We start from the raw sequence: 22,208 nt of genomic DNA, 5'->3' as shown, positions 1-22,208 counted from the left end.
CATAAAAATGCCTTCTGTAGCAGTTCATTTTCACTTCAATGGAACATACAAATTATGTCTTTGAAAAAGAAAAAAATGTCAAATGCTTGGAAAAGCAATTCTGTTAGATGAGCAGAATTGAACTCTCAACAGACTTTAGAGCATCTTTTAAGTTGGCCTTTTATAATCAGTTTTTGAGGGTATTTTCAAGAAGATGGAGGGGAAGCCTTTCTTTGGTGCTGGAGGGCTGATGCAAGTATCTAGGCGCTTGGGTGAGGGGCTGGGGTAACCTAGGAGTGAGCAGGAAGGGCCTGTTCCACATGGGCAGCTTATTTTCCTCTTTCCCACCCCTGCCCCTTGAGTAATAGAAGGGAGTACGTGTCTCTTATCATCCTTGGAGTCTCTCTGCCTAATGTGTAGGTATTATAAATTCTCAGGCCCCTGGGCAGATGTTGTGTAACTCCGCTTAGGAGTGTGGTATTGAACTTTCTGCTACCTAAGGCATTATCCATGTGTCAGCATCTTTGATTTCCTGTTTTCCTTCTGAACAGTCGGCATAAACCTAAGACTAGACCACAAGGTTACTTTGTACAGCAACAATGACCTCACTCTCAACTTGTCTGCATGCAAATGCAGCCCTTATAATACACATATTTGAAAAACCATAATGAGTCTCATGTGATTTGGTCCTGCTTTCCATGAAGCAAGTCACTGAGGATGTGCAATTAGGGATGTGTGGGAGAAAATGCTTCTCCAAGTCTCTAAGATTTGAGACGAAATATTCTGAATTAGATGAACAAAATAAAGACATTAGATGTAGCACTGAGCGGTAAATCTACGTGAGCATCTAGTACTTTTCTTCTCTTGATTAATATACCCCATGGGCCTCCGCAGTGGCTCCAGCAGATTCGTCCCTCCTGCTTCATCCCATGGAGAGCCAGCACATTTTAGGCTCAAATCAATTTCTTGCACGTACCCCAGAATTGAACTCTCAACAGACTTTAGAGCATCTTTTAAGTTGGGCTTTTATAATCAGTTTTTGAGGGTATTTTCAAGAAGATGGAGGGGAAGCCTTGCTTCCCCATGCAAGGAATGACTACCAACTCAAAGATGTGTCTCTGACAGCTATAAATACCCCACGCTTTATTTTAGACACGTTTAATTCACCATATTTGTTTATCATTTTTCTGTCACTTTACTTTGCAAAGTTTGGAGAGTGGATTTGAACGTTCCCTCTGTGGACAGATTAGATTATCGTTAGTATCCCTCCCAACCCTGAGACGCCATATTTCTATGGCTTGCTCCTTAACGCATAAATCCCTCAAAATACATTTCAATTGTTTTTCCCTTTTCTTCCTTAGATTTTCCTTACTCGTCAGTAAATAATTGAGAAATAAACATGATGACAACTTGGCTATATGTAATAGAGAACCAAAATAACAGAGGTTTAAGTGGAAGTTAGGATTTAGAGTTCAGGAATGGCGAAGTGCCTCGGTAGCAGACTGGGTGGGACTCAGGCTACTTAGAAATTTCCACAATATTATCCCTAGGGAATGGTCTTTATTCTCCTGCTCTAAATCATACCTGCGGCCACCACATCTGTGCTTTAAGCAGGGTGGGGGAAAGTGAGAAGAATTAGCTTGCTCTTGTCCTTGAGACACTTCTTGGAACTTATTTACATGTATTTACATAATGTATTTACATGTATTTACATGTATTTCTCCTAATCCCATTGATCAGAATTTTTCACAGAGTCACAGACAGATAGTTGCAAAGAAGGCTGGAAAGATACCCTCCAGCCCCCATAACTGTCCCGTGCTCCCCAAGTAGACACGTGCTCAGCTTAAACTGAGGATTTCTGTTGTTGAAAGAAAGAATGCTTATGGAGATACGCATGGCACAGTCAGATACTACACACGCACACACACAGGTTTTCCGGAAAATCTCATTATTTTGCACTCTTTAGCATGGCAAGAAGATATATTTTGCAGATGTCAATTAAAATTTGAAATGAATTGCATGCCTATTTTGAACTGTAGCTTAACCCAGTGTGTAAGCACATCAAATTTGCTGTAGATGGCTAGGGTTTTCAGTTACCACTGTTTGAGGTGAGCAGGTAATAATCTCTGTCATTCTCTATTTGTTCACCTGAAAACGGTATAATAATATTTGACTCGTGGCCGTATTGTCATATTTATATGATATCATTTATATAAATCTTTTAAAATAATGTTGGACACATAGCAAATATGCAATAAAGTTAGTTTAAATTTCAAAAAATTCTGAAGTACTGTGGAAATAAATGATAAATGAGCCATAGTACCTTCACTAAACGATGCTATATGCCATCAGGTCAGCTATTGTGCAGAGAAGAAAAGAGTAAAAGTAAATGGTAATGTATATGACCCACTGAAAGCTCAGGAAGAGTATTTTAAGGTTCGTCATTATATAATAGCTGCTACTTACTAGTATTAATTCACATCAAAATTGTGCTGAAAGCTTTATACATATTATCTCATTTAACCTGTGTAAGAATCCTATAACATGGGTATTATTAATGCTACTTTCGAATGAAAAAAAAAGACTTAAAGTTCCAAGATCATATCACAGTTTATTGGAAGATAATATGGTAAAATTTGTAAGATATTTGTCAAATTTTATGGTGATTCTAACAATGGAGTGATTCCGTGAGTGGGAAAAATGTGCTGGGAAAAGCAGATGGTTTAATTTAGCCAGATCAGAGAGAATATAGTGCAATAGTGGGAGTTCAGACTGGAAACTAGGCTGGAGACACTCTTTGGAGAGCTTTAATGTGAGAGTGAGGGCTTAGTGCTTGAAAAAGAAATGAGGAATTATGGAGGATTTTTATGAATATAGAAGCTGTGACGCAGAATGGAATAAATGAATTAAAGAATGGAGAAAGAAAACTCAGGGAGATGACTAAGCGGCTATTTTAACGCTTTTGTTGTGGACTAGAACTGGGGCACTGGTCATGGGAATGCGACTGCTGAGTCTGTGTCTAGGAATGTTCAAGTGCTCACATGCCCTTTGCTGAGCAGTGTGTTCCAGAGGAAGTTGTTAAGGTGCTATTTTAAAGGCAACTTTCCCTTTAGCATGAGGGCACCAACATGATATCACCATCAGAATTCTGTATTTGTATGAGTTCTACCTCAGCCAGTCCTTTGCCACATTCTCCCGACTTGTGGCTTATCTCTAGTTTCCTCTGGTTTGCTTCAAATCCATCTCTCACTCTGGTACCTTTATTTTTCCTGACCTTTGACCCCTGTCTTGTAAAATCTGTTTTATTATCATTCAGATATGGTGAGGCCAACAGATCAAAAGAGGATTTCCACTGGAAACAGAGTTTATTACTCAAAGATCCTGAGAGGAGGGGGCATATCACGCTGTGCAGGGCCACATGGGAGAAGCACCAGGGTTGGGTGGGGGGCAGAGGGTGCAAGGGGAAAATGTGGGTTCGAACTTATATTGTGGTTTCCTTAGGTAACAGGCAAGACGGGACAAGCACGTTTAGGATTGGCTAGTTTGAATCATTTCGGTGGGCCCTGGGGCATAGAAGGTGTCTCTATTCATCTGGTTCTGGCCTTGGGGTGATTAGGGCAGGAGTAATGGCCCAGAGTGTGAGAGCCAGAAAAGGAGGTGGTTGGAGTGTGGACTCTGGAGTGGTTGGTTTGCATAGGAACAGCGCACCTACAGGCCAGTCCTTTACTCTCTCTAGGAACTGGCTTGATCTTGGAGGGGCTGTACCTTCAGGTTCTCTAAGACATTGTAGGGGGAAAAAAAAAAATTCCCTCTGCCCTTTTAGATTCTTGGCTGATACCTCCCTATAATAGAAGATGGATTAACAGGAGATTAACAAGCAAAAGTTTACTAACATGTATCCCTCCTGTATACCCAGGAAAATGGAGCAACTCCCTGAAATAGCCCAAGCCACCAGCTTACATAAGTGGGGTAAAGTAGTTCCAGTGAACAAAGTCCTAGATCAATGTAATGGCTAAATACTTGGCTCCACAATGGTGAAAACAGTGAGAGAGAACTCAGATATATTCAAAATGGTGTGTCACAATTTGTGATATGTGGTACTGATTAGCTATTAACGTACAAAATCAGTGTATGTCCTGTGCAGTCCTTTGTGCAGTAAAGGAATGATGTGTTAGAAGTCGGGACACTTCAGTCTGTTCTCTGTGTTGACGCTTTCTGTGTGACTCTGAGTAAGTCACTTTGCTTCAATGGCTTTCAGTTTTCTCTTTTGTAAAGAAAGGGTTGGATTAGATGACCTCTAAGGCTCTTCTAGCTTTAGCATTCTATGATGTTAACCCTTAAAACTTAACTTATAAAAAACATATGGTACACCACTTCTAGGGTTGTCTTTTCATTTTTAGTTTAATATGCCAACTAGACAGACTCTTAGCTTTTGGTACAAAATATTCTATTACATCCCTCATCCTTCCCTTCAAAAGAAGTGCAAAGTTAGGGAATTTATTACACATAACATCACATGTGTTTATGGTTCAGTATAAGAGAACCCACTGTTCCCTCCCTCTGGCCCCCACAACACCCCCCTCGATGTTGGGTAAAACAGCAGCTTCATCAGTGATTACAAATTCTGAGCTCAGCTTTCCATTTACAAACAGTGAGACTGAAAGCTATAAACATTCTGACTTCTGCCTGTGGAGAGTTGAGTTTTCCAGCAAATGTACGTTACACTGAAAAATCCAGGACTGGTTTTTCATTGTCTCAGTAACAAGCTCTTTCCATAATTACATCTCATTAGCAGAATGTCCTCAGGATTTTGAGTGACACTGTGCCCTGCTGCTCTTGTACTGCCTCCTCAGAGCTGGACACATTGAAATAAAGCTCCTGGGGAGTTAAGAACTTGTTAAACATCCTCCCTCACCCCCATTTTTAAACCTTCTTTTGGTTGACATCAGGTGGGCAAATGCTTTATTGCCTTGGAAAAGCTTTTGCTGTTGTTGTTTTTGTTTTAACACTTAATACATATTTTTGCATTTTTGATGAAGAGAGCCTGCTTCTTCGTACCGGCTGAGGAGCAATCTTTAAATTCATATTACAATTTTAATGGCCAAAACAGGGGAAGGGAAGTAGTCAAGTTTGTAAATGGTAGTGATAAGAAATAGAAGGAGGGAAGAAGAAGTGGGCCTAGTTGAATTCTCCAGAGACACTTATTTGCTGATATATTTTTACCTTTAATTATAGGAAAACTCAATAATATTACTCCTTTACTTATAAATTGTTAAGAGAGTGTCTTGAAGATCAAGTGTTCAGAAATGCAAATTAACAGACTTTTAATGTTTATTTATGAATGATCCAGTCCCATGTTTCTCAATACCTCTAGGGCAGGATGATGGATTACTTGACGCTAGACAATAAACATACTCATTTCCCTGGAACATCAGTTTTTACTTGAGGATTATTTTTATATTAAAATAAAAATTACGAAAATAAAATGCTGCCTATGTTTAAAATAAAACATAAAACCTGAATGCAATTTCCACTAGTGAGACTGTTGCTGGTTACACTCCCTCATCCCCTGAGAATAATTTTTTTCTCTGTAAATAGCTTGAATCACTGACCTAGACTGTGCCATTTACTTTAGAGTAAAGGAAATTGTGCCATGACGATGTTAAGTTGCCTCGCAACCCAGATCTGCAAATGCTGATGCTGTTCATTCATTTGCCCAATACATTTTCAGCGTTCACTTACTATGTTCACAGCAATCTTCCTTGATTTTGCTGACTGATAAGCTCTACCCATCATGGTCCCATGATGATGGTAACCAATGCTTCAGACCTTACTACATCTCATTTTTATATTCAAAATGAGAAATGAAATATACCATATTTTGCTATGTATAATGCACACTTATTTGCCCAAGTTTTTGAGAGAAAAATAAGGATGGGTAAAAAATAAGGAGAAAAAATAAGGAGAGAAAAATACATGGGTAGTACTAATTCTGTGTCTATATAAATGTTTCAAATTTTTTTGTCTATGCTTATGAGTTAAAAGTGTAACTCTAGAAATCAATAACAATATCTATATGCAAAATAATACCCTGGGATATGATAATCAGTTTTGTGGAACTTACGGCGAACTTGCAACATTGAAGAGTTCTTGGCCTTCTATGATGCGTACATATCGTGAATTTGTCACTGGTACAGAAAATTTCTTGTACCTTATACCTGTTCTTGTGTGTTGTAATTATTTGTTACATAAAATTTCTTGTACTTAACAGGTTAAAAAAATCAAAGCTAAAATTCCTTTATAATACAAAAACAAGTACCTAAATGTAAACAAGTAAAAATTTGAATTAAAAATTAAAAGCAAAGATGTTTTTCCCCTGAAAGTTTGGGCCAAAAACGTGGGTGTGCATCATACATGGCAAAATACAGTACTTTCCATAAATAATAGGAATTGCTTATTCCATCTCTTTAGGTCTGATTGGGTCGTGTCCATCTTATAAAGCCAATCGCCCTTTCCGAGGAGGAATTATAATTGGCTTTTATTGGCTCATACCAAATCAAATGCTGCATCTCTTCCTGGGATGGCAGATCCCATTCAAAGCACATGGTCAGAAAATAGGAGACATCCTTCCTCCATGTGGGGACACAACCAACAATTATCTCTGAAAAAGAAAGCAGGTCCTTACTGAACCTGCCTGCACCTTGGACTTCCAGCCTCTAGAATGTGAGAAATAAATGATTGCCATTTATTAAAAAAAAAAAATAGGGGACAGATTGGCTGTTCAGAAGGAAAAGTGGGTTATGATTATAAAAGGAAGAGAGACTGGATTCTGGGTGGCAAAAATAAGAGGTGTGCAAAAGTAATACACCTATGTCCAATAATAATGTTAATAATAATTATTATTTTTATAATTAAAAGAGCTTAGTTTTTCATAATACTGTGGCAGAGGTTGTAATTTGGCAGATTTGGGGCCAAATTTAGCCTACATAGTGTTCTTAACAAAATAAATTTGAATGGCTTCAGAGAGAACCTGCTCCCACAAATCCCTCCTTGTTTTCTTCTACCACCAGCAGCTTCATTCACACACATGACTCCACTCAAGAGAGACTCCAGGGACTCTTAAAGATTATAATTAACTCACAGTGATTTTAAGAATGATTCTCATTCCACAGAAAAACATATGACCCTCTCTGTACCTAAGTGATTTGCTAATAACCTCTCCACTCTCCCATGACCTTTTGTGTTTCAAGGGTCAATTCTGTTTTGAAGTTTATAAAACTTTTAGCACAAGCTAACAAGTGGGCCCACGGGAAAGACTCAAATTTTTGTAGCAGTGCTTGCTCTCATCACCCATATGTTCATTCCCCATAACTTTGACAGCTTCCCCGGGCAGTCTGTCCCTTCCTGCCACATCCCATTATCCTTGAGTAAACACAGGCCATGCCTCGATTAACTCATAAGTGTGCTCTTTCTCCAAGTAACAGTGCTCAATGTCACACAGAACTCAACCCTAGTAGAATGTCAGCACCGTGTGAGTAGAGTCTTTCTGACCATTCTTTACTCAGCTCCTAGAACAATACCAGGCATCCAGCGAGTGCTCAATACTTAGTAAGATGAGTGAATGAGGGACATATATGTAACATATGAGACCAGAGTAAAGAGTGTGGGAATGGCCTCCCTTCTTTCTTTACTTTCTTTTCTAAGTTCTCACTGTGAAAACTTATCAGTGTTGTCTTCTTGCTGATCGTCTTCCCCTGCTAGCCCAAATCTCGGAGGGAACTGACCCTTTTTCTTGTTCCATACTACTGGTTTCTGTTATACAGTTGGGTCAGTCGGATTAATCTGGGGAGGTGAGTGTCATCAAAAAGAACTGTGTTCTTGTGTAAAGGTATCGTACCACACTGCAGTCCTAACATTTTTTGCAAAATTCTGATATCAAAAGGTGCACTAAGACCAAGACCAGATGAAGTGGGCTTTTGTATATACTTAGAAGTGCTTATATGTTGAATAATTTCACTATATAAAAACATGATATATGTTTATAAAGCTGGGTCTTATATACTGGAAGCTGGAAAGTCAGATAAAGACCTTATTATTTCAGACACTTTATTCCCATCTGTATAATTCTGGTGTGGATTTTGGGGTTCAGAAGCTTACACCTGTCTCTATCTTAGACAGCATGACTGATCTCTGCTCTGTACACTGATGGTTCTGTCTTTGCTTTGTGACGTTATCAGTACACTCTATCCAGTTTAACTAGATTGTGTTTGGTAGTTCTATCAATCTAAGTCTACAATTAATGTTTTTAATGCAGTGGCTGTATAGTCTGGCTGTGGTGATAAGCTTAGATGTTGATGAGCTTCTTCCTTTCTTATATTCAAGCAATGTGTAAGGACTTAAAGTAATATAATAGTTGATGTAGACTGAAATCAGAAGTACTTGGTATGGGTTTCTCATTTATAGACAAAGAAAGCAAGGTTAAGTGGCAGAAGGAATTCAAACAGGTCATTATGATATTCTAATATAAAAACATAGTTAAAGTAGGATATTTGGATATACTTTTAATATTATGGGTCAATCACTCCGTTTTATTTTGGCAATTAACACAAAGTTACTGCTCATAGAAAATATATTTTCTTCTAAAGATACTATAATACTTTTCATATTTTAGTGGTAACCTTGAAAAAAAGGACATGTCTTTTAGTGGGTTTATAACCATAGTATCTAAATAATGATATTTTAAAGGAAACAAAGACAAAAATAATTGACCACAAAGTTGACTACAGAATTCCTTTCTGATATAACAAAGCCACTTCTTTGGATTAGTGGGGGGAAAAAGTCACAAAACAGTTTTTGTCTCCGGCTATTATGTTCTATTAAGTTAAACATGCAGTGATTTCCTGCTCCAATGAGAGTACCAGCCTTATGTGGAAGTCCTTGCTTTGTTAGCTATATAGTGAGTCACACTCTGCAGAAACCAAGAAGCAGGAGGCTCTTTAGATCAATCATGCGTGGATATAAAATATGGTCTAAAATTAGCTTTTGAGAAAAATACTTGATCACAAATATAGCAGATAGTCATAAAGCTGACTTTTAAATATAGTTTTATTTTTATTCACTTATTTTTAAAAATGTACCTTTAAACTAAAGCACACTTATTCCTTTCTATAACACAAAGACTTCTACTCCAAGTTGAAACTTTAATTACGTATTTTCAAGGAGGAGATATAATACAAGTTTCTGAATAACGTGATTTTAAATCCAACTCATAGAAATACGTATGACTGCCAATTAACAATTGACTGAGCTCCCACTAAGTGCAAAGACATGACTTAGATTTCTGGGCATCTCATGTTGGTTGTTATTTCCAAGAGAATTATCCCCCTCTAGTTTAAAAAGTTTACCAAGAAATGGATACAAATGGGGTCACTTCTGTAATGAGGCACCTCTAACTTCAGCATCTGAGTTTGTTTTCAAGCTAATCATGTGTTCTTCCAGCAGTGGCTTGGGTGGAGAGTGAGGAAGGGCTGTGGGTTGTGGAAACTGTGGAGATTGTGGGAAGAGAAATGCACAGAAAGGCAAGACAGAGTTCCACAAAATTAGAGATGGCAATAAAAGGAGTTGGTAAATTTGGGGGCAACCCCTCCTGGCATGTGTGTTTCCTTCCACCATGCCTGGGTCTGGGCTTTGTGCTCTCATCATTCCCACACAGCCTTGGATAACTGTCCCTCACTTAAAGAAAAGACCTGATTCAAGGGAAATTCTAGATGAGCTTTGATGTTCCAAGTACATTGCTAATACTTTTTGTCCCACCATCCTTCATTTCATGTTCAATATTTCCTCTGCATGTAAGTGTGGTTGAAGGGCTAGATATCTACTAAGCACCAAATGTATGTGACTGCAAATGCTCTTTTCCTCAGGGCTGGTTTTAAGCAATGCTGTTTCAATTTGGTCTATGAAGGTATATAACAATTTCACAAAAAGTGAAAAGTTTTGTCATTACTCTTATTGTTTTGAAATATGGAATTGTATTTCATCTTGTAGCCCAAATACCTGCATGGTGGGCTGTTTTTTTCCCCCTTTTCTTTTTATGTATTTTTAAAGTTCAGTATGTATAGCTTCAAACTCACAATTGCCTCTTAAGTCTTTGCTCTAATCATTCATTGCAGAATACTCTACGATTTCATGACTCACATCCAAGTAATGTAAGAACTTGTATTATTGATAGTAAAAAAAATAAAAAATACATTGAACCTTATTCCACTTGCACAACTTGACCTGTATTTAACTCTAGCCTAAGGTAGAAACCAGTTCTTCCAGGGTAGTATCATTTGAAGTCAGTATCTGTGCGTTGAATTTGATTGTGTTCCCAGAGAGTAAGAGAAATTGGGATGTTAGTAATGGGAAAAATCAGGGGTAACATTTATTCAACGTTCTCAGCACAACGTAACCAAGCAAGAAATCCCTTGGTTCTCTTGGGGGAATTTCTTGACTTCCTTTCTAAGTTCACAAAGTTATGAGTCAAAGCACAGAAAAATATTCTCACTTGGCTCGTCTGTGACTCTTGCCTATGTCCCTAGCTTGCTATCCAGAAATTAAGATGTCATTCTAAGAATTATATCTATTTTTCTCTCACCAAGAACTATATATACACTCTCTATTTTAACTCTGCCATCTGTATTTTCCTCTCAATATCATCATTTTATGATAATGCTCAATAGCATAGAAGTTGCATTTGGTTGGGATGTAGGGGTTTTTGCATGAGGCACAGAACTACAGTTGCAGGTAGCACCCAGCTCAGGCTGCATTTCCTTCTAGAAACTTTGGCCTACGGAGAGAGTGATTCTTTTGTGACGTGTGCACTTAATACACATGTCACAAAAAAATGGAACTTTTCATATGAACACAAGATATTAATACATAGCCCATTACTTGAAATAGTACAAATAGAATAGTTTAACCCAGAGCTTAATTAATAATACAATAGATTTAGAAGAACGAAGAAACAAGATATGATTTCAATGGAGAAGTAAGTCTTCATTGAGAGAATTGATGTTTTTAAGGAGAATAATGAATTTAAGTGTGGGCAAGTGAAAATTGGACGTTTGTGTCTGTGCCTGAGAAAAGAGGTCAGAGCTGGAGAAGTATACTTATACATAATGGACTTTGGAGTTGACAACTGAAGTGTATGAATATTGTCCAGGGAAATAATTTAGAAAATGTAAATCAAGCTAAGCACAGAACCCTGGGGAATGCCAACCTATGAGGAGAAGGCAGAGATATGAATTGGCCAAGGAAGCCAACAAATAGCCGTCAGAATGTATGGGAGGAGAGCAGACAGACTCCAGAGGGGTGACAAAAATTTTAATGATGAAAATCATAACTTTTATATCTGTGTATGCTTTACAGTTAGAGAAGGTTTGGAGAGTAGATTTAACCATGTTTACTTTAGAATGGAATTCTGGATGACCTTTCCAGTTATGAATGTTTGATATTTCTTTTTGGAGAGTAAATAATTTCATTCCTTAAACAAGTTTACACTCAGCATGTACTTTGCATTGAGCGCTGAGATAAGCCACACTGAGCATGTAAAATTGATGTAGAATGAGCTGTTGCCCTCTAGGGACTTAAAATCTTATCGAAAGTCCTGGAACATAGCACAAGGCAATATATATAATACAAGATAAACTGGATATTTTTAAATGATAAAATATATGTCTTAGAGAATTCTATTGTCAGTCAGAAAAAGGGAGAGACTAAGTTTTACACGGAGACATAACAAAACATGCATCAAGCTCTGTAGCTCACAGCACACTAGAATATATTAAGGCCACCTCAAAGAAATATTGCAAACATTTCTTTTGCCTGACAACAGCTTCTTTCCCAACACAAAATTTGAAAAGCATGAGTTAACTGTGATGTGTGGAATGTGAAGAAGAAATCTGGACAGAGACACGCACACGGGGAGAACTCCAGGTCAAGATTGGAGATATGCAGCCACAAGCCAAGGAACTACCAGAAGCTAGGAGGGAAGCCTGGAACAGATCCTGCCTTAGAGTCTTCAAGGGACCTGCCCCTGCCAATATCTTGATCTCAGACTGCTAGCTTCCAGGATTGTGAGACATTAAACTTTTGTCATTTAAGCACTTTGTGATGGCAGCCCTAGCAAACCAATGTACCGTCTTACCCACATCTAGAAGGTTTTAACTACCATTATAAGCCTACTGTTTGTCAGTCAGGACATTTCCAAAGTGTGTGCCTGTGAACACTGGTCCTGGAGAGACTCCACAAAGAAGGGCCTGCATCCAAACACCTGGAGCTCTCTGCAGCACACCATAAAACACCATCTCTTAGGAGGGGTTCTGCAGCCAAGAGTGCAGAATTCCTCCCATTATGTGAGCATAGGACACTTTTTCATTACAGTGTATCTTCAGAATTTTGTTCTGGGCATATACAATTCTAGTGCAATGAACTGGAGCCTTTCAAATTTTTATTGTCATTTCATTTAATAAATCTCTCAATACAAAGCAGTTGATGTCATAAATATATGTTTTAAATATACATTATTTTAAATATTTGGACAATTTTATCATCTTTTGTGATAAATTGTAATGCTTTTGAAGTTCCTCAAATACATTTGCTAATTGCTGTTCTAGAGATGGCTTAACAGATATGATTTCAAACATGGCATGCTGTATTCTAAAATACAGAATTGCATATTTTGGATCTCCAAAAATGTAATTAATAACTTTTATGTAAAAAGTGACTTGTCTCAATTTATTTCTGTAGATAAATTGGAGAATTGAAATAACTTGGGGTGAACACAGTAACCTAATAATTGCACCTCTCCATCTAATTTTGTTTTGTAGACATTGCTTTAAAATAAACATATTATTGGGAGAAACCTCAAGTATCATTTTCCTTTCTGCAGGATAGCACCAACCTCTCATTAATATATATATTTTTTTCATCATGATTCTGAATATCAACATTGTAAAACATCAAATGTCTTTTGGGGACCATTTCCTTTTATTTGCAATAAGACAAAGTTTTCCCTAATCAGCATCTTAGAAGTCACTCAGTTTTCCATAACATAACTGGCGATTGTCTCATTTTACATTCATTTTAGATAGTTATATTTTTCTGTCTTAGTTTGCTGTTTTTGGTTTGGTTGTTTTTATGTTTATGTGAGATATCTGTTATATTCTATCTGCTTAAACTTATTGCTAATTCGCTCCATTGCCCCATACGCATCGTGTGGTAACTGAATCCACCGCTCGCCAGATGTTTCTTCAGCTACACAGATGCAACTTCAGAACAGAATAACAAGGCAAACATGACCACACAGACACTGAAATTGTCGGGCAATAATAATCACTCCTTAAATCAATCAGGGTTTGCTCCTTTAGGACATACCTTTTGCATTGTGTCACAGTAATAATTTGGGAGAAACATTTGTTCCAGAAATGTAAGGAGACGCCCATAGCTTTGAATACTTTGTAGTTCATATGAAGGCTTTGGCTGTTGAAGTCCGCAGATTTGGGTTTACTGAAGGAAAATTGCTGATCATCACCCCATTCTTTTCCTAGATAAGTAAGATAGCTGCAAATGAAGTCTACTATTGCCTCATATACAGCAAAATAAAGCCAACAAGAACAGAAAAATAATTTCTAACTTTGTACGTGACCCTGTGGATCCCATGTCTATAAATGTGGATGTTTCAAAGCCAATAAAAACAAATACCACATAAAATTCTTGGCATTTTATGCATTAGTACTATTGATATTTAACCTTTATTATGAAGAAGAAGCCATTGTCAGGAAAGAATATGGAGAAACAAATAGTTTCCCATAGGAAAAGGAGTCAGGCAATGGTGCATTTTATTTCCCTATTTGTTTAATCTGTACAGAGAACATATCATACAAAAAACTGGTCTAGATACAGAGGAAGGAGGGGTAAAAATTGGTGGAAAAAATATCAATAACTTAAGATATGCAGATGACATCATCATACTGGCAGAAAGTAGCAATGATTTGAAATGACTTCTGAAAGTGAATGAAGAAAGTGCCAAAGAAGGACTGCCTTTGAACATCAAGATGTGGTATATATACACAATGGAATACTATTTGGCCAAAGAAAAAGATGAAATAGTGCCATTTGCAACAACATGGATGGATCTGGAGACTATCATGCTAAGTGAAATAAGCCAGACAGAGAAAGTCAAGAACCATATAACTTCACTCATATGTGGGATATAAAACTGACAGCAACAAACGAACAAGACAAACAAACAAAAGCTCATAGACTCAGACAACTGTTTAGTGGTTACCAGAAGGGAAGGGGGGAGGGAGGTGGTAGAAGAAAGTAAAGGGGGTCAAATATATGGTGATGGAAGGGGAACTGATTCTGGGTGGTGAACACACAATGCAACATATAGATCATATATTATAAAAATGTACACTTGAAACCTATATAATTTTACTAAACAACGTCACCCCAATAAATTTAATAAAAATTAATTGAAAAAATGAGAGGAATCTTTTTTAAAAAGACAAAAATTACGACAACAGAAGAAATACACAACTTTAACCTAGAAAATGAAGACATTGAAATTGTTAAAGATTTTACTTACCTTGGCTCAGTCATCAATTCAAATAGAGACTGCAGCCAAGAAATCAAGAAAAGGCTGAGATTTGGAAGGGAAGCAATGGAATACTTAGGAAAAATCATCAAGAGCAAAGATGTGTCGTTAGAGTTCAAAGCTAAGATCAACCACACCCTTGTATTCCCAATTACTCTGTACGGATGCAAAAGTTGGACATTGAAGAAGGCTAATAGAATAAAAAAAAATGATTTATTTGAAATATGGTGTTGGAGGAGAGCTCTACAGCTACCTTGGACTGCAAGATATATCAACAAGTGAGTCTTAGAGCAAACATTGCTAGAGGCAAAAATGACAAAACTGAAGCTTTCTAACTTTAGGCACATCATGAGAAGGGAGGATTCTTTGGAAAAGACAATAATTCTGGGACAACTAGAAGGCAGCAGGATAAGAGCAAGACCAATATGAGGTGAATTGACTACATAAAAGAAGCTATAGGCATGGAGTCTACAGGAGCTGAGCAGTGCTGATGGTTAATGTCACTCATTCATAGGGTCACCACGAGTTGGAGCTCGTGGCATGCAACACACACACACACACTATTGACTATTATTTAAGAAGGAAGAGCATAGCAAACTAAGTTTCTAGTAAACTTAGTGCACTTTATCACTAAATGTTCTGACACCAAGGTCTAATATTTTTTTAACCAAACGTCTTTAGACTAAGTAGTCCTTCCTAATCCCTATGTTCTGCCCACGAGGTTGCTTTTCTCCTTCTCAATCAAGACATGGTTTAGGGTTATAAGGTGTAAGAGGTGTGCTTGAGTATTTATCATTATCCTCTCAGCACAGAGGTGATTTCAGTAATGTCTGTACTATATATATGGCTCATGAAGTCCGCAGATTTGGGTTTACTGAAGGAAAATTGCTGATCATCACCCCATTCTTTTCCTAGATAAGTGAGGTAGCTTTAAATGAAGTCTAATATTGCCTCATGCACAGCAAAATAAAGCCCACAAAGACAGAAAATAATTTCTAACTTTCTGGCTGTTAATTTTGTGTGTTTGGAGTTCCCTCTAGTCTATTACATTCTTTAATCAGCTCTTTGATTGCTTTGCTACTGTGGCAAACTTTTAAACTGCAGCTGTTTCTAAACCAGTTGGTCAGGGGCTTGGCAGCATTTGAAGGTCAGCCTTCTCAACCTCCAACTCAAACCCATTTCGCAGGTTCTCACAAAGAGTGGTCCAAGATTTGGGGGCTGCACGTGATGGAGTGAGAAAGCAGGCACTTTATCTTGCCTATGGATTCATGTCACAGTTTTTGTTGAGAGGGATGAATTCAACATTTTTTTTTACCTTCCAACCGAGCTCCTTTCCAAGAAATGTTATAATGCTGGGCATGTAACCGAGCATCTTGCTTCATAGAGGGCAGTGGGCAATCTGAATGAATTTTACTAGGGGTGTCTTTATGTATATGTGTTTAGGGGTGTGTGTGTGTGTGTGTGTGTGTGTGCACTTGATGAAGTGAATGAAGGAGGGAAGGAGACAGAAGGAGAGAGAATGAGAGGGAGGGTGTGGTAGCTGTAGTAGGGAGTAGAAACTGTGGGAAAGAGATGCTTAAAGGGATATTTGGGAAGTTTGCTCATACACAATATATTTCTTTCATCTATTTGCTCAAAACAATAAGTAGAAATCTTTTTCTTTATTTTCTTCAGTTTTCCATTTTGAAAATTGAACATAAAAACGAACACCTGTATACCCTTTATATAGATCCATTTTTTTTTTTTTTTTTTTTTTTAATGACTTTGCCTCATTTGCTTCTCTTCGTACACACATTGTTTGGTGAATCATTTAAAAGTGAATTGCAGAAATCGTGACACCCCAACTCCAAATACTTTAGCTTGTAACTTCTAAAAATAAAGATTCTCCTGTGTAACCATTATTACACATAACAAGTTTAATAATAATTCAATAATATCAAGTTATATACATCTTATATTCATATTTCTCCAATGGTCCACCATAAAAAAATCTCAAGAGAATGTTGAAAGAGTAAGCAAAATGATTTGATCAGGCAGGCAGTTCATTATTATGAAAATTTATGACGATCTGAACATCTCTTATGGCTCCATTCAAAGCATTTTAACAACAGATTTGAACATGAGGTGAGTGAGTGCGAAATTTGTTCCATTCATTTTTGACTGTCAAAGAAAAGCAACAGCATTTGTCAATTTCGTTGGAGTTGTGTGATTGTACAGCTCCATATTCCTGCTTTTTAAGACATGTCATCATGGGAGATGAAACTTGGATCTACAATGGCTATGATCCTGAGACTAAGGTTCAGAGTTCTCAATGTAAATCACTGAGTTCTCCTCGTGAGAAAAAAGCACATCAATCAAGATCTAAAATCAAGGTGATGTTAATTGGGTCTTTTGACATTGGTAGAGCTGTGCAAGCTGAGTTTGTACCCAGGGACACTATGGTGAACTCTGAATATTATAAGGGCTTATTAGAGTGTTTAAGAAATGATGTGAGTAGAAAACGGCCTGAGAAGTACGCAAATGGTTTCATCCTCCATCATGACAATGCTCCATGTCACACATCACTTCTGGTATGGTAATTTATGTCAAATAAAAACATTACAGTGTGTCCTCATTCACCTTATTCACTGGATCTGGCACTGTGCAACTTCTGGCTCTTCTTCAAAGTCAAAATTACCATGAAATGTAAACGTTTTGAATTGATTCAGGACATCGAAGCAGCCACCACAATGCAACTAAAGATACTTATGAAAGAGGACTTCCAGAACTGCTACATAAAGTGGCAAGAATGATGGGTTTAAAGCAAGGGGGAGCATTTTGAGGGAATCAAAATGTGTCTTTTACTGTAATGTGTCTTTTGCTGTAATAATTTTTATAATTTAACCACTCACCATATTTTGTGACCTGACCTCATATATTCTGCTGCTTTGGGTTGAAATATCTAAAAATATCAATTAAATCCAGCTGATATAGGGTGTTTCACTGATATAGGGTGTACCTGCTGTTTCACTGTTGATTTTCTATCTGGAAGATGTGTCCATTGGTGTCAAAGGGGTGTTAAAGTCCCCTACTATGACTGTATTACTGTTGATCTTTCCCTTCATGTCAGTCAACGTTTGCTTTATATATTTAGGAGCTCCAATGTTGGGTACATACATTTTTCTAGGGTTATATCCTCTTGTTGGATTAATCCTTTTATCATTGTGTAATGTCCCTCTTTGTCTCTTAATATAGCCTTTGGGTTTTTTTATTATTAAATTTATTGGGGTGACAATGGTTGGTAAAATTACATAGGTTTCAATTGTATATTTCTATAATACAGCATTTATATATCACATTGGTTGCTCACCACCCAGAGTCAGTTCTCCTTTCATCACCATATATTTAACCCTTTTACCCTCTCTACCATGCCCCCCCCTTACCCTCTGGTAACCTCTAAACCGTTGTCTGTATCTATGAGTTTTTGTTTCTTTGTTTGTTTGTCTTGTCCCTTTATTGCTTTCAGTTTTATATTCCACGTATGGGTGAAGTCATATGATTCTTGACTTATTTCTGTCTGACTTATTTTGCATGATATAATAACCTTAAGTTTAATCCGTGTTGTTGCAAATGGCACTATTTCATCTTATGGCAGAGTAGTAGTCCATTGTGTATATATACCACATCTTCTTTATCCAATCATCTATTGAAAAACACTGGTTGTTTCCATGTCTTGGCCACCATAAATAATGCTACAATGAACATCTGAGTATGTACATCTTTACAGTTAAATGTTTTCAGATTTTTGGGGTAAATACCAAGGACAGGGATTGCTGGGTCATATGGTAATTCTATTCTTAAATTTTTGAGGAATCTCCATACCATTCTCCACAGTGAATGTACCAATTTACATTCCCACCAACAGTGTATGAGGGTTCCTTTTGCTCCACAGCCTCTCCAACACTTGTATTATTTGTCTTGATGATAGCCGTTCTAACAGGTGTGAGGTGATATCTCATTGTTGTGTTGATTTGCATTTCACTCATAACTAGTGAAGTTGAGCAATTTTTCATATATCTGTTGCCCATTCGTATGTCTTCTTGGAAGAAGTTTCTGTTTGGTCCTTTGCCTATTTTTTATTTAGATTGGTTGTTTTTTTGTTGTTGAATTGTATAAGTTCTTTATATGTTTTGGATATTAGCCCCATATCGAAGGTGTTGTTTTCAAATATCTTTACCCATTTTGTTGGTTGCCTGTTCATTTTGTTGATGGTTTCTTTGCTGTGCAGAAGCTTTTTAGTTCGATATAGTCCCATTTATTTATTTTAGCTTTTACTTCCTTTGCCTTTGAGATCAAATTCATAAAATCCTCTTTGAATCAAGGTCCATGAGTTTAGTACCTATGCTATTTTTATGCAGTTTATTGTTTCAGGTCTTACGTTTAGGTCTTTGATCCACTTTCAGTTAATTTTGGAATATAGTGACAGATACCAGTTTAGTTTCATTCTTTTGATCATGTCTTTCCATATTTCCCAGCAAAATTTATTTTCTCCGTTGTATGTTTTCGGCTCTTTTTTTTTTAAAAAAATGCGGTGGCATGTGCTTGTAGTCCCAGTTTCGGGAGGCTGAGGCAGGAAGATCACCAGAGCCTAGGAAGTTCTGGGCTGTAGTGTGTGATGCTGATTGGCTGTCCGCACTAAGTTTGGCATCAACATTGTGACCTCCTGGGAGCAGGGGATTACCAAGTTGCCTAAGGAGGGGTGAACTGGCCCAGGTCATAAATGGAGCACGTCAAAACTCCCATACTAGTCAGTATAGACTTTGTTTTAAAATCTATTTTGTCTCATATAAATATTGGTACCCTGGTTATTTTCTTGCTTCCATTCACATGAAATATCTTTCTCCATCTCTTTACTTTCAGTCTGTGTGTGACTTTTGATCTGCAGTGGGTCTCTTGTAGACAACTTTAATGTAGGTCGTATTTTTTTATTCCTTCAACTACCCTATATTTTTTTAGTGGAGCATTTAATCCATTTATATTTAAAACGATTATTGATAGATACATAGTCATTGCCATTTTATTTATCTTTAGGTCGTATTTTTTTATTCCTTCAACTACCCTATATTTTTTTAGTGGAGCATTTAATCCATTTATATTTAAAACGATTATTGATAGATACATAGTTATTGCCATTTTATTTATCTTTATATTCTCCCCTTTCTAGTTCTTAAAGAAGTCCTTTCAACATTTTTTGTAATTCTGGTTTGGAGGTGATGAACTACTTTAGCTTTTTCTTGTCTGGGAAGTTCTTTATCTCTTCTGCAATTCTAAATGGTAGCTTTGCTGGGTAGAGTAATCTTGGTTGTAGGTCCTTGCTTTTCATCACTTTGAATACTTTGTGTCAATCCCTTCTTACCTGCAAAGTTTCTGTTGAGAAATCAGCTGACAATCTTATGGGAGCTCCCTTGTAAGTAAATAGTTGCCTTTCTCTTGCTGCTTTTAGGTTCTCTCTTTGTCTGTAACCTTTGACATTTAAATTATAAAGTGTCTTAATGTGAGACTGTTTGGGTTCCTCTTGTTTGGGACTCTGTGCTCCCTGGACTTGTATGTCTATTTTCTTCACCAGGATATTAAATTTTCCATCATCATTTCTTCAAAAGGGTTCTCAATTCCTTGCTTTCTCTCTTCTCCCAGTAACCCTATGATGCAAATATTTTTCCACAGGTCTCTTAAACTATCCTCACTTTTCTTGATTCTTTTTTTCTTCTTGTTTTCCCTTTGAGTGTTTTCTACTACCTTGTCTTCCAAATTGCTGATTTGATCCTCTACTTCATCTAGTCTGCTGGTGATTCTTTCTATTGCATTCTTCATTTCAGTTTTTGTATTCTTCACTTTGGACTAGTTCCTTTTCATAGTTTCTATGTCCTTTTTTATACTTGTTATCTCTTTGTTGAAGTTCTCACTAAGTTTCTTGAGCATCCTTACAACAATTGTTTTGAACTCTATATCTGGTAAGTTGCTTACCTCCATTTCATTTAGCTCTTCTTCTGGAGTTTCCTGCTGTTCTTTCATATGGAACATATTTCTTTGTTTCCTCATTTTGGCTGCCTTACTGTGTTCATTTCTATGTATTATGTAGATATGCTATGTCTCTCAGTCTTATGCAAGTGGCTTTATGTAGTAGGTGCTCTATGGGGCCCTTGCACTGTCTCCCTGGTAACCTGTGCCAGGTATTCCAGGAGTGTCCCTTGTGTGGGTTGTGTGTGCCCTCCTATGAGCCTTGATTGCTATTGGCATGCCTGTGAGTGGGATTGACTCTCAGGCTAACTGGCTGTTAGAATTGGCCATGTTCACAGCTTACCCCTGCTCTGTGTGGATGTTACCCTGCTGAGTGGGATTTTCCCCAGCAGGCTCCTGTGCCTACTGAGATGGCCCTTTGGTGTGCCACTTGGGCTAATTGGTGGTGTTCTGTTATGGTTTGAAGCTGGCCACCAGGTATGTTGGTTCTGAGATGTCTTGAGAAGGGCTTCTGTGCAGGCCCAGGTGAGCCACTGCCTGTTCCCGGTCAGGTACTATCTGGTAGGAGCTACAAAGAGATCCACAGTCGGTCACTCCTTTTACTGGACCTGGAGGTGTATGGGAGAGGTCATGCTGCCAACCAAGTCTGGCCATCACTAATACTTGGCTTGGAGTCACTCCACAAAAATCTTAGGGCACCCTCAGGCATGCTGCCACCGGATGGTTCCCTCTAAGTCTCAGCTGCTGATGGAGCCTCATGAGAAATGCAAACTGGGTGAGGCTATATCTCAGGGAGTCACCAGGCTGGGATGCGTGATATTCACCAGGTTAATGTAGATTCTAGTTTGGTGACAGTAGAGAGCCTGGAGCAGTACTAAGCAAAAGTCTCAGAGCACACCATGGCCAGCTGCCACCCACCTGGGGCCCATAGAACTCTGAGAGTTGTCCAAGAAACAGTATAGTGCAGGCAGGGGTGGCTAGAGGATAAGGAAGTGCTTTCACCATTATGAGAGTTGGGTGAAATGGGATCCTAGGGAGTCCAGGGTGGAGTGAGTGGAGTTCACCAGGCCAATGCAGATTTAGATTTGTCCTGTGGGGGCAGGCTTAACACAAGAAAGATGGTACCTGCCTGTCAGCTACTCAGGGGGAGGATTCTAAACAGGGAAAATTTCCCTCCAGTTCATGTATGAGAGAACAGAAGATGACAAGTAGGATACATGCCTTTCAAAAGAATGGAATTAAAAAACTATATTTAAAAATATGGAAAGTAGAAAATATGAAAGAAAATCATACAATAAAACTTATTGTAGGATAATTACCCTCAATAAAAATGTTAAATCTAATGGTTTAGTTCTTAAAACAGATATAAAATATGTTTTTAAAACTTAAATAAAAGGGTAATGATAACTTGAAAATAAAGGCATGGAAAATATGTACTTACTATCAAATCAATACCCAAAATAAAATCAAGGTAGCAAAGTAGCACTTTTTTTAATCTGACAGGGAAAAATGTCATATGGTACAAAAGGAAGTTATGCTTTTTGTAAAAAAGGCACAATGGAATAAGATGATATATCAAAGGGGAGACAGG

At 37.6% G+C, this 22,208-nt stretch overlaps 1 pseudogene; it reads right to left on the bottom strand.

The window, feature by feature from the left end:
- Positions 1 to 20,698, bottom strand: part of LOC117021219 (voltage-dependent calcium channel subunit alpha-2/delta-1-like) — a 40,531-nt pseudogene extending 19,833 nt beyond the window's left edge.
- Positions 20,699 to 22,208: the final 1,510 nt, after the last annotated feature.

Source organism: Rhinolophus ferrumequinum, chromosome 4 (assembly GCF_004115265.2).
Source record: "Rhinolophus ferrumequinum isolate MPI-CBG mRhiFer1 chromosome 4, mRhiFer1_v1.p, whole genome shotgun sequence".
Lineage (NCBI taxonomy): Eukaryota > Metazoa > Chordata > Mammalia > Chiroptera > Rhinolophidae > Rhinolophus > Rhinolophus ferrumequinum.
The sequence above is the reverse complement of the archived record's forward strand: the minus strand, read 5'-3'. Positions and strand labels throughout refer to the sequence as shown.